This window comes from Zonotrichia leucophrys, chromosome 4A (assembly GCF_028769735.1).
Source record: "Zonotrichia leucophrys gambelii isolate GWCS_2022_RI chromosome 4A, RI_Zleu_2.0, whole genome shotgun sequence".
Lineage (NCBI taxonomy): Eukaryota > Metazoa > Chordata > Aves > Passeriformes > Passerellidae > Zonotrichia > Zonotrichia leucophrys.
In genome coordinates this window covers 10032154-10044105 of record NC_088174.1, presented here as the reverse complement: position 1 = coordinate 10044105, position 11952 = coordinate 10032154, and the positions used below count along the sequence as shown (strand labels likewise).

Sequence of the window (11952 nt, the reverse complement as noted above, 5' to 3'; positions counted from 1 at the left end):
CAAAGTCTGAACTGATGGTACAAGCCCACTCTGGAACTGGTAGCTTAGAAAGAAGTGATGAGCTTGCAGAGGAATTGCTTTCCATCATGTTCCCTGTTGTACCAACTGGAAGGCTCAATCCCAGAAGCATGATCTCTTCATGAGGAAAATGCAGGAGTCAGGCTCTTCAGAGAGCCAGTTTGGCCCCCTTAAAGGAGGAATCCTCACAGGCCTCAGTTGACTTAAGAAATTCCTGTCTTCTGGTCACTGGAGCAGAGCAGAAACTTTCCTGGCCTCAGCACAGTGCTCAGCACCTTCAGCTGTGCTGACTTCAGTGCTCTGCAGCTGTACTGGAACAGCTCAGAGAAACGGGCTGGGCTGGGGGGTGGGAATCAAACCTCAGAGAACAAATGTCCCTCTCCCTTCTCCGATGAGACAACAGCTTTGCTAAGCCAGGGCTGAGCCAACAGCTGAATGAAACAACTGTGAGGGAGGAAACTGAACTGCAGAGTGTGAAATCCTCTTAGGCAGGCTCTGTGGCCAGGGGTTTGTACTGTGCTGCTGCACCTGGAGCCGGGCTCTAGAGCACTTCCATGCTTTGGCTCAAGCAGAAAAAAGCAAATTCTGTCCTGTGAGTCAGGACACCCAGAAGTGTTATGGATCTGGGCTTCCAGTGCCTGAGTCAGCTTTGGGAATTGGCTGAACTGTGCCATGGTATTGTCAGCACTTGCACACTCATTGAAAACCACACCTTAAAAACGATGTCATGTTTGCTTCACGTTAGGTAAGCACATTTACCTAAAACCTCTGAGCTGAGAGCTCAAGTGTGAACTGCAGTGCTTTTGGAATAGAACAAAATCCATGTGCTGTACATGTATTTAATGTACAGCTGACTGGAGCTGCCTCGTGTTCCTGCCAGCTCCTGCAGTAAACTGCTATAATCTTTCAAAGTTTTGGATTGGAGTTTAATCTGAGTTATCCCTATTGTATCTCAAGCAGAAGGCACATTCCTGGAATTCTGTGTGCAGGCAAAATGTTGTAGTTTATTTTTATGGAAAGGTTGTCTATATGGCAGCTGTCAGAAAAGTTGACTTTGTATGGGAAAGGCACAAAAGGATCCAGATCCTTTCCATGTATTCCTAAATGTTGTTTTATAACAATATAGACAATTTTTAAGGCTTACATTGTGCAGTGTTTTTTTTTTTTTTTTTTAATACACAATTCTTCAACATTTTCCAGACACTATCAGAGTAATATTAAAGATCAGCAGCAGCACCTGTAGCTGCAATTGAAACCGGGAACATGGTTGTATGACTGGGCACTCAGGATGCTATTTTAAAATGTTCCCTATCAGGCAGTCATTTTGCATTTCTTTTGTTGTTTTGTTTCCCCTGAACTTGACAGAAGGTGCAAAACCATTCTGAAATGTGAATTCAAGCTACAGAACATAATTTACTTTTGTAATCCTGTCTCATGTACCGACAGATTGTATCTAGTATTCCTAGGTGTCATCAGTTTATATTACACTGGTTTTAGTTTTTGGGGATTTTTTACAAGTTTTATTTTAAACACTCCTAATCTGATCACGGTTTCCATTGTACGCATTATTTTCTCTGCGGGATGCCTCATCTTAGTTTTGAAAGGACTGGAGCTGGTGGATACTCTTCCCTTAAATACCCTGCCTTTGTTAGGCAGGTGAGCAGAGTAACTCGCTTTAGCGACTGCTTAGTTATGCTAACGCTGTCCCCAAAATTATAAGTAGATGAACACAAGAGGGTGATTAGAGCCTAATTACCAGGACAAAACTATTATTGTGCTGGTCTAAATATAATCGTACGTGGAACTATTCAGCATGAGCAATGTGCTTAGCATTACACAATAAAGTGAAAAAAAAAAAATCAGGAGTCACAAATTGCATATCTGGTTACTTTAAGAATTCTGTACTGCTTATATGGATCGCTTTAGGTTCACATAATCCTCACGCAGGGAGAAATAAGGAATCCCACAAACGCTCATTGAACTGGGAGCACACGGGGCGATGGGCAGAAGCAGAACGCGTTTCTGGAGAACGCTGAGACCACGGGAGCTGCCAGCGGCGCCAGCAGCCCGACCTGCCGTGCGCGTCCTGCCGTGCCCGATAAGGCACCCGGCCCCGCGAGGGAACCGAACCGCGCCTTTATCTCCCGGGCCAGGGCTCCCTCCGGCCTGGCCCCGCTTCCCGCCGGCACAGCGCGGGGGGCGAGCAGGACCCTGCGGCATCGGCTCCGCGGGGCACTTCCGTGAGGCCCAGCTTTGCCTCGGCCCGACAATTACATCCAATTACTGCAGGGCTACAGCAGCAGAGCCGGGGCCTGCGTGCGGCCGGGCGCGTCCCACGGGCTGGCCCCGTGTCCCAGCGGCCGCTCCTTTTTAGGCCGCGCCGGGCCCCGCTACCGAGCCCAGCCCGGGCCCGCCCCGCGCATGCGCCGCACCTTGTTTACCCCGCTCGGCGCGGCGCTGCCGCGGGCGGCCGGCAGGTGTCGCCCCACGCCCAGGAGAGCGGGCCCCGCTGGGCGGCCGCCAGGTGGCGCCTGCGCCCTCCATTCGCCCGCGAGCCGCCGAGCAGCGAACACCCCAAACAATCCCCAGCGCCGCCGCCAAATTAAATAACCCCGACCCGCCCGCGCCCCGCGCCCCCTCCGCGCCTACAGCCCGGCACCGGCCGGGACGGGCGCGCAGCCGGCGAGCCGCGCCGGGGATACGGGAGCGGAGCTGCGCGCCGGGGCCTCCTCGCTGCCTACGCCGACACTGGGCAAGGTAAGTTAGAAAATGGCGGCGAAGCTTCTGGAAGTTTGGCGGGGGGACAGGGGATCGGGGTGCGCGGCGGCGATGAGAGGCCGGGCCGGGGCCCGCGGCGCCCGGGCCCGCGCGGGGCGCCAGGCCGGCTGGCCGCGGGGACTGCGCGCAGCCAAGATGGAGGACGGCGGGGCCGAGCCGCGAAAACACTCCAGCCCCCCGCTTCCCCACCCCCCGTTCCCGGCGCGCCGCGGCGGGGAGGGGGGAGGCGAGCGGAGCGCGAGTGAGAGAGCGAGAGGGCGCCGAAAGCGGCCCCCTTGCCCGCCCCGGCCCCCTTCCTCCTCCCCAGAGCCGGCCGCGGGCAGGCCGGGCCCGGCGCTCGGCGAGCTAAAATGGAGAACCGCCTTCTCCTCCTCCTCCTCCTCCCCCCTTCTGCCGAGCCGAGCAGGGGCTGCCGGCAAGATGGAGGACTCGGGCATTGTGTGCGTGGGGTGTGTGTGCGGGCGAGCCGGGCCGGGCCGGGCCGCTCGGGTGGGCAAGGCAGGGGAATGGGGTCGGGGCCCGAGCCGCGCTCGGGGGGAGCGCTGGGCCGCGCACAGAAAATGGTGGGGCGGCTGCCGGTGCCCCGGGGTCGAATGTCGGGGGAGGCCGCGGGCAGGGGACTCGCACCCCTGACAGCGCTCCCTTCCCCCTGCTCCCCGCTGCCCAGCAGTCGAGTTCTTCCTTCCAGCCCGCTCCCGGCGGGGTCCCCGCGCAGGGAAGTGCCGAGGGATCGGGGTTTGTCTCCTCAGTCTCTCTTCCCAGAGCTGGGGAACTCTGGCCGCCCATCCCCGTGGTTGCATAGGAGGGCTGGCGGAAGCGGGGCTCCTTCGGCCCGAGTGAGGACGTAGGTAGGGACTGACCTGCACCTTCCCCCCCCCGCCTCCATTCGCTGCCCCCCCGCCCCGGCGCCCAGCTCGGCGAAGGCCTTTGTGGGTCGAGTTTTCCCCTCCGAGTGACTTTGGCCGGGCTCCTCGGCTGCTGTCCGCTAAGAGGAAGAGTTGTGGCAGTTTCCGTTCGGCTTCCTTTATTTTTTTTGTAAAGAAAGGGCGCTTGCCAACTTGTGCCGGGGACGCCCGATGCCGGGAGCCGCGTGTTGCTGGAACCCCGCTGGGCTCTCGCCGGCCCCGGTGGGGGAGGGGGGCAGGAGGAGGAGGAGGAGGAAGGAGAATGCTTCTTACTGGGGGGTTTTGGCGCCACTTTTGTTTTAGATAGTGCTCCTCTGCCCCCTCCTCCTCGGCACGCACTGAACTGAGCTGAACCCTGCCCAGGTAGGAAACCAGAGCTTTCCTGGTGTTTCTCTTTTAGGGGCGCTTATTTTTTCTACACGGATTGAAAAAAAATACTATATATAGAGATACGTGTATATATACGTATATATAGTTGCTGCGGTTGGGGACGGAGGGACAGAGGAGCGAGCGGCCGCAGATGGCTGGGCTGGGAGGCCCTGTTTTCCGGGAATTCCTCCCCTGCCCGAGCGCATCCCTCGGTGCTGGGCGTGCTGGCCTCGGGGGCCCGCACCGCTGTGCTCCGGGCCGCGCTGCCTCCATGCCTTCCTCTGTTCTGCTGGCGTTGTATAATCCGTCTACCCTGTGGAAATCCGGGACCCACCGACCTCAATTTTTTTTCCCCCCTCTCTCCTCGCCCCCGCGAGCGGGTGTGGAAGCGATCGGGCTCCTCTGTCGTTGCTTTTATTTATTTATTATACTGCCCGGCTCTCCTTTCTTGTGTTCCCACGGGATGCGGCGTTAGGAGGTGACACAAAGTTTCGATCACCGCCGAGTCCGGTGTTCTAGTTACTGAGGGGGAGTGTGTGCTTGGTTGTTTAGTTTGGCGTTGGTTTTTTTTTTTTTGTTTTTTTGTTTGTTTGGGGTTATTTTTCCGTTTGTTTTATTTTTTAATTACTTTTTGGCAGCCCGGGTAGCGCTGCTGCCCCCCGCCTGCCCTGCCCGCGCTCGAAAGCTCTCCCTTCCCGTTCGCTCCCCGAGCCACACCCTGGCGTGTCCGGTCTCCCGAGGCGCCCGTGCCGCCGGTGTGACCCCGCGTTGTCGCTGCGCGGCCCGGGGCCGCCGCCCGGCGCGGTGGCGGGGGGGCCGTGCCGGCGGGCCCGGGCGGGCGGGCGGTTGCCCAAGTGCGTCACGGCGGCCCCGCCGGGCCTGCTCGCCGCGCCTCGGGCCGCGCCCGCCGCCCATTGGCCGCCGCCGCGCGGGAGGCGTTCGCTTCCTCCGCGCCCGGCCGGGCCCCTCCGCCCCGCTCCGCTCCCGGCCCGCCGGGAGGGAACCGGGGCAAAACCCCTTCGGGCTCGCCTCTCTGGGAGCCGTTGCACGCCGCTTTCGCGCTCTCTGGGAGTTTTGTTGAATCCTGTGTTTAATGACCAAGAATGAGAGTTTCTGGCGTTTCCTACAGCGAGGTGTTGTTCTCCAAGCATAAGTCTCCCTCTTAAGTCTCCCTGTTAACTCTTGGCAGTTTCGTCTCTATTTGTGATTGATTACTTCTTTCTCGTCTGTGGTGCTTGCCCATTCGAAACAACTTTTTCCGTTTTTAAATCAGTAGTCTTTTTATTATTATTCCTGGAGTATTTATCTGGTGTTGAACTCTCCCAAGACTTACCCATGTGCAGGATGGCTGATTGTGTGCAGAGAAATAAATACCACGAGTGATTGTGCAATTGACCATCATTAATCTCTGTCATCTTGGTATCACTTGTTCATTATCCTCAACTCATAATTTTGTGGCTCTGTCTTCCTGGTGATCAGTCGCAAGCTCAGTACCACAGATCTGGTATAGGGCTCTTTATTGGGTAACATAGTTTGTTTTCTTTTATGGCACAATAACAGTTTCATTGGTAAATGAAACAGGGTGTGAGAAATGCATTGCTTTTAACATTAACATGAATATTTTTTGGTGCTGAAAGCCCTGGAGGTGAACGGGCTGGAATCCCCGCACTGTTCTGCTTAATCAAAGAATAAAAAAGTTTCGAAGTTATACAAAGGAGAAAAACATGAATTGAATCTCATCTCTGACAAATAGATCTCGCTGTGTAACTCATTTGGCTCATGTTGGTCCTTCTTGACAAAACCAGTGACATTTCATTGTGCTGTCCACAGGTGGGCTTTGTGCAACCTGTGACACGAACCTCTGACCCCTTAATTTCTGTTGCTGTTGTTTGTATGAAGTTAGCTGTAGTAAACTTAGTTGGCTGTTGTATAAGCTTAAATTCAACCAACCAAAAAACCCACAGGCATGGAACTGGGAGATAGGAGAGACTTTAATTTTTCTGTGATGCTTCCTAGCCTTTAGATAACTTCCAAGCTATGTACTTAGGCCAGAGTTGTTCTTTTAGAGCTTTTTCATACGTTTACGGTTTTAAGAAGATAATGCTGAATAAAGTCAATAACCAATATAAGGATTTGTTAAACTTGTATTTAAGAAGATAAAATTTATGTACAGCTCTCATCTTTTAGATATAAAGTCTTGATGTTTCACAACTGAAAACAAATTAATTTGATTTGGTTTAAATATTCTGTGATATTTGAATATATCTTTAAAAAACTGGGTTCTGTGAAGTGACAAAAAACTGCTATTTCATAGCTTATTAAAATACTTAGTTTAAAAATGCATTGTGTTACTTGAATAGCATTCATTTTATAAATTGGAGTCTTCAGTTTGCTGGTTGGTAATCTTACTCAGATTCCATAAATACATCACATTTGAACTTTACGTGTTCAAGTCTTTCAACATTTGGAGTGAAATAATTTCCACTTGGAAGGAGTGTAAATAGAATTGTCAGTTAAATACTCTCTAGGTTTATTTCGTCTTAGTATAACTTACCAATAGGAACTGAATTATAAAAAAGTAAAGTCATGTAGACAGCTTCTCTTGAATATTACATGCTACTGCAGTCTCCTGTAGAAAATAGCTGCAGGCAACAAACCACTTGAAAGTTCCTGCTCTTGGTGGTGGGAGCAACTGTGTTAGACTTAGTTAAGTCATGAAATGATGTTGGCACATCAAAGCTTTATAAACTTTTTAAAATTAGATTGCTCTTTGTCACTTATGGCTCAAATTTAGAATGATTCCAGAATCCTCGTTTGTCATTTTCATTTGTGGTCCTACTGTCTCAGTTGTTTTGCTGCAGGCAAATATTTTAGGAGAGATGAGCTTTTCTGAGACTTGTGTGCCAGTAAAAACAGGTTATATGTTTTACAGAAACCTGAAATACTTCCGTTGATTATTTTCACCAAATGAATCTCAGAAAATAAGCAAATATTTTTGCTTGTTACGTATGCTTGTTGGTTGTGGTACTGGAATTCTGTGTTCTGTCAGATGAGACAAGGTTTCCAGCTCAGTGTGATCCTTCCCTACAGTGGCCATTTCTTCTTTGATTGATTTGGTAACTTGTAAGAATATTGTAGGTGTGAATTAACAAAATAATACTGTTGGGTTTTGGTGGTGGGTGATGTTTTGTTTAGTGTTGTTTGTTCCTCCTTTTTCCTCTTCTCTTTTTTGTCGATGTGTGTAATTAAGAGAACATACTGGATAGAGGAATATGTTGTCGATGTGGTCTCTGTCAGCGAGATGTGAGCATTTCCAAGAGCATCATCTGGTTCAGTACTTGTTTTGTCATGGAAAGAAGTGATTGATAGCAGCCAGCAACATACCAGTTTAATAATCTTAAATAAAGGCTTTCCTGTCTTTCTCAGCATCACTTAAAACATTCGTATTCTGAAAGCTTTATCTTATATGAGGATTAGTGACAAGAGAGTGATAATCTAGTCCTTGGGAAACGGAGGTGAGTGGGAAATTGGAAATTGGAGTTTTAGGTAGGAAAAAAAGCTTGCACACAGCAAATACATTGAGGAATGGAAAGAGCTCTTTTTCATGTGCATCACAAGAACTTACATGGTGACATTCCCTGCAGCTGTAGTTTCGATTCAGTGCCGTCCAGCGTTTTAGGTGAACTCCCCTTTAAACTCAAAGGCTGAGTGCAGATGGGAGTTCCTCAAGGTCCCGCAGTTCCCGGTCATTGGCACGGGCAGTCGTGCGGCGTGGGCTGCTCCGGGGCTCCTTTGCCTCCTGCCGCTGCCGTCCTTTGGCTCCAGAGGTGGAGCGGAACGGGGCTGCGGGCGATGAAGGCCCGGTTCCGAGCGGGAGCCCCTCCGGCGGGCCGGGGCCGGGCCGAGCTCGCGGTGGGTGCAGCGGCCGCCCCCGGTCCCCAGGGGGCGCCCCGGCGGCGGGGCCCGCACGGGGAGGGGGCGGCGGGAGCGCTTCGGTCACCCCGGCAGTGTCACACTGTGAACCGCAGCTCTGGGGCCGCCGTTTGTTCGGCCAAAAGGCTGCTGTGAGAGTGAACCGGTGAACAGGCTTCGTGTTTGGAGATCAGTCACCTCAGTTGGCTTTTTATATTAGAAAAAACAATCTGCGTTCAAAAAGTTCTGCATCTTTGTAGTTTAAGGGTAATAAGCCTTGGGGTCCGATGTGACTTTTGACAAGGTCGAGTATTTACTTGAGTGCTGTAGCAAAAACTGATTCTGAGAGTACAAGGTTAAAATTGTAGTTTTAATCCTATGCTGTTTGAACTAGAATTTATTTTCCTTAAATATTCTCATCTTGAAGTTCATAAAAATCTGGTAAAGTTGGAAAGTAATTTTTTGTGAGAATAAATACAAATTCAGGGAAATCTCTGAAGGTGACCCTCATTTAGATCATCACAGGCAATTGTAGGACTGGTGTTGGTTTGTTGAAGTTGGGACGCTTTTATCAAGAGAGATGTTTCAGTGTTCAGGGGGTATCAGCACATAAACTGTGTCCTTTTATTCTCAGTCCTGTCAGTTTGATGGGTGAGATCACGGAGACTAGAGCAGCATCCTAGATTTAATGGGTTATGCCATTCCATTAGTTCACAGAATACTCAATCAGTTTTTAGTATCTCTGTATTTCCAAGTTTTCTACTGTTTAATTTTTCTAGATCTGTGAGATCTTGGGTGGAGAAGAGGGAAAGGGAAACCTTTCACAACATTTTCTGAGATCTGGCACCCAATTTTGGAGATAGGAATGTGGGAAAATTTGATTCCCCAGGGTACCCCTGTGGCTTTCATGTGGCACCTGGCTTTTCCTAGCCTTTACTGGCTACAGGTTTGCATGGAGGAGCCCAGGACTAGTCTCTATTTAAACTTGTTTATGCCAATTTGAGTCACAAATGAAGGACAGGTAGGACTAGATTTGTGTGCAACTACCTCTTGTGTTATTGAGGGAAAATAATTCAGTGGTCTGATATCTGCTTTGTCCATGTATATACTTCATTGTTGTCTATTCTGCACATTTTTAATTGTGTAGCTAGCTATGGTTTCTGCCTTTGGAAGGCTTATTTTTGTAAAAGAATATAATCAGAAGAGGGAGTAGATGTAAGAAGATTGGCATATATAGCAGGGTAGTTTGTGATCTGTGATTGAGAGGCTGATCACAATACCTACCCAAAAAAGTATCTGAGAACATGTGTTGGTTGGTTTTGGGTTTCTTTGTGAAATTTTCTATGGTAGGTAGGTGAATGGTTTATTTTCTTATGGCTCTGAATTTAATGGCTTATTAGTCCTGCCCTTACACAACCTTGTATGCATTTTACTTTCTATGCTTTATTTCAGTAAACACTAGTTATTATATTGGAGCAAGGGAGTATGGGTGACACTAGAAATCATTTTGTTTTCTGCAGCAGTTTTTTGTTACTGCTTCTGTATAGCTCTAGAGAGGAAAGTATTTTTGTATCTGTTCAAGGGTTGATAGAAAAAGCTGATGACTTCTGCTTGTGTTTTGAAAAAGGTCTCAAAAGGTGCCTGTTGCCATATAATGGATCTCTCTGCAGTGGTTTAGATTTATAAGAATTATAGCTGAAATTTTAGGGTTTCCTATTAACAAAATAGTGAATCTGAATATACTGACATTTCAGAAAAGACAAAACATTCCTGAAACTACTGACTATTTTAAAAAGTAACAACTGATGTATGCATATTTTATTTAGTTGTGGTTGCATTCCAAATTTGGCTTTGGAGTTGCTGCAGAGGTTTGGTGAGATGGCCTGTGGGTGATGTGAGGACACCTGACCCAGCTGAGGCTCCCTCACTCCCTCCCTGCCCAGCGGTGCCTCAGTCCCAGCAGGGCAGGTGCCCGTGCTCAGCCCTGCCCTGGTGCTCGCTGAGGGCACACAGCAAAGGGCAGTTCATGCAGGTATTTCCTGACTGCAGAGAGGTGGGCATTGTTGATGGGGAGGTGATGTTGCAGCTCTTGGTTATGGCTGAATTGCAGTTTTTTACTGAACAAAGCATTTTAGCTTCAGTTTTAAGGCCTTCCTTGCAGCATCCTATCTGGGCAAAAGAAAATTGATTTCTACTTTGTTTACAAATAAAAATAAGCTGTTCGAGCTAAGGCTTTTTCAGTCTTTCATGATATTACCTGTTATTCCTTTATGTAAAACTTTTGGTTCATCCCTTAATAAGGATCAACTGAAAATTTGGACCATATCAAGTCTTAATAAGCAGATAATAAAGAAGTGATATAATTGGTTGGTTTTTTTCTTTTTTGGTCAGAGTATAATGTTCCAACGAGGAGAGTTCATTATAAGTATAGTTTGTATGGAGTCGGGGTGTGAATATTGGAGGTCTTATTTTTTAATCTCTTATTTTTTTAATGTGCTGTGGGTATTTGAATGTATAGATTACTGAAGTTACAAATATCCCCAATGTAAGTCATAAATGTGAGGACCACAGGTTCATAATTAATGCATGCATTTGAGGTGTCTGGTTTTCAGTTTGAAGGTGACTGACTGACAGGAGTCCTGGAGTAAGACATTTTTTATAATTATGGATATATTGGTGAACTGATTTGTGTCAGATGGTGGTGCATCCTGACCACTGGCCATTTCACTTCTGATTTTCTTAGAAACAGAGGACTGATTATGATGATGTTCTTTCCAAGGAAGGAAAATGGGAAGGCTTGATCAAGCCTTTTTTTAAAAAGCAAGAATGACCAGTGGCTGCAGTCTGTATATCATGTGGCAGAGCTGTGCTTGCAGCAGGGAAATAGAGAGGAGAATTGATATATTATATTTTGATTTAGGGTAAAGAATACAGTTTAAATATATTTGAACAGGAAAGACTATCATATTAATAATTTAAGATTAATAATATAAGAATTTGTAAAACCTGGCTGGTTTTTTGCAGGGAAGTTCAGTTTGGTGTGTGGCTATATACTATTTTTGTTGTTTCTTATGTACCTGTTTGGACAACTGTATCCAAAATACTTTCTTTTAACACCACATGAAATAAAGCTTTGCATAATGGATGCACAGTTGCTTCCTAGAAGTAATGCCACAATGAAAAGTTGTGTTCTTGGTCCCAGAATTGCTTAGGTGGGAAAGGACCCCTGGAGGTCTGATCCAGCCTTCTCCCTAAGTCTTGTCCTGTAAGGCCACTTTAAGTTTGGAATGTCTCAGAGGATGAAGTTTCCTCAGTGTCTCTGGCAGTCTATTAGGCTGTTCCTATTGCAAGTTCCTTCTTTATTTCAGATTTTGAAGTTATCTAAAATTCCTGAGAAGATTCATGTTTTTCACCCCCAGTATATGTTTAGAAAGTATCCCTTGATGTGGGAGGATTGGAACTCTAATGTCCCAGTTTAGAGCTGGTGATGGTTTTTTGCTGGGAATTTTAGAAGAAGAGTCAGGTAAATGGCTACTGAATGGCTTTTTGGTACCTGCTTTCCCCTCTTGTTCCATGTGCTGTATTTATCCTCCTTCTGTCTTTGCTCAGGCTTCACTTACTGTGTTTGACAGAGTCTTGCAAATAAAACTTCCTTTCCTAAGCATTTACCTGTTCACTTAAGTGCCATTCATACACTAATCCAAATGATTCTTCTTGCAGTTTTCCTATTTAAGCAGTGATATTTTTATTCCTTCTCATAAGTATTATTTCTAGAGATCTACAGTTCATTTGAAACTATGGTAACCAGAAAGGAAAGCTGCACAAGTATCTCTTGGATCTGTGGCATAGGTCTATTGTTACTTGCTTTATAAACAATTGACTAAAGAAAAGGTGAAACTGGCTTTTGCATGTCGATTTATCAAATGTAGGAATGGTTTAACAAGGCAAATGCTCAATAACACTGGAAAAT

General features: G+C 47.8%; 1 protein-coding gene across 4 annotated transcripts in view; it reads left to right on the top strand.

The window, feature by feature from the left end:
* Nucleotides 1–2548: 2548 nt before the first annotated feature.
* The window catches only part of STAG2 (STAG2 cohesin complex component), a 72556-nt gene continuing 63152 nt past the window's right edge, over nucleotides 2549–11952 (top strand). For 3 of the 4 annotated variants that reach the window (XM_064713353.1, XM_064713349.1, XM_064713352.1), the window contains exon 1: nucleotides 2549–2775. The gene's annotated coding sequence lies outside the window, so the exon portion shown is untranslated. Of the gene's footprint in view, nucleotides 2776–3916; nucleotides 4065–11952 lie in introns of those variants that run through there. The other variant, XM_064713350.1, reaches the window with a different exon arrangement.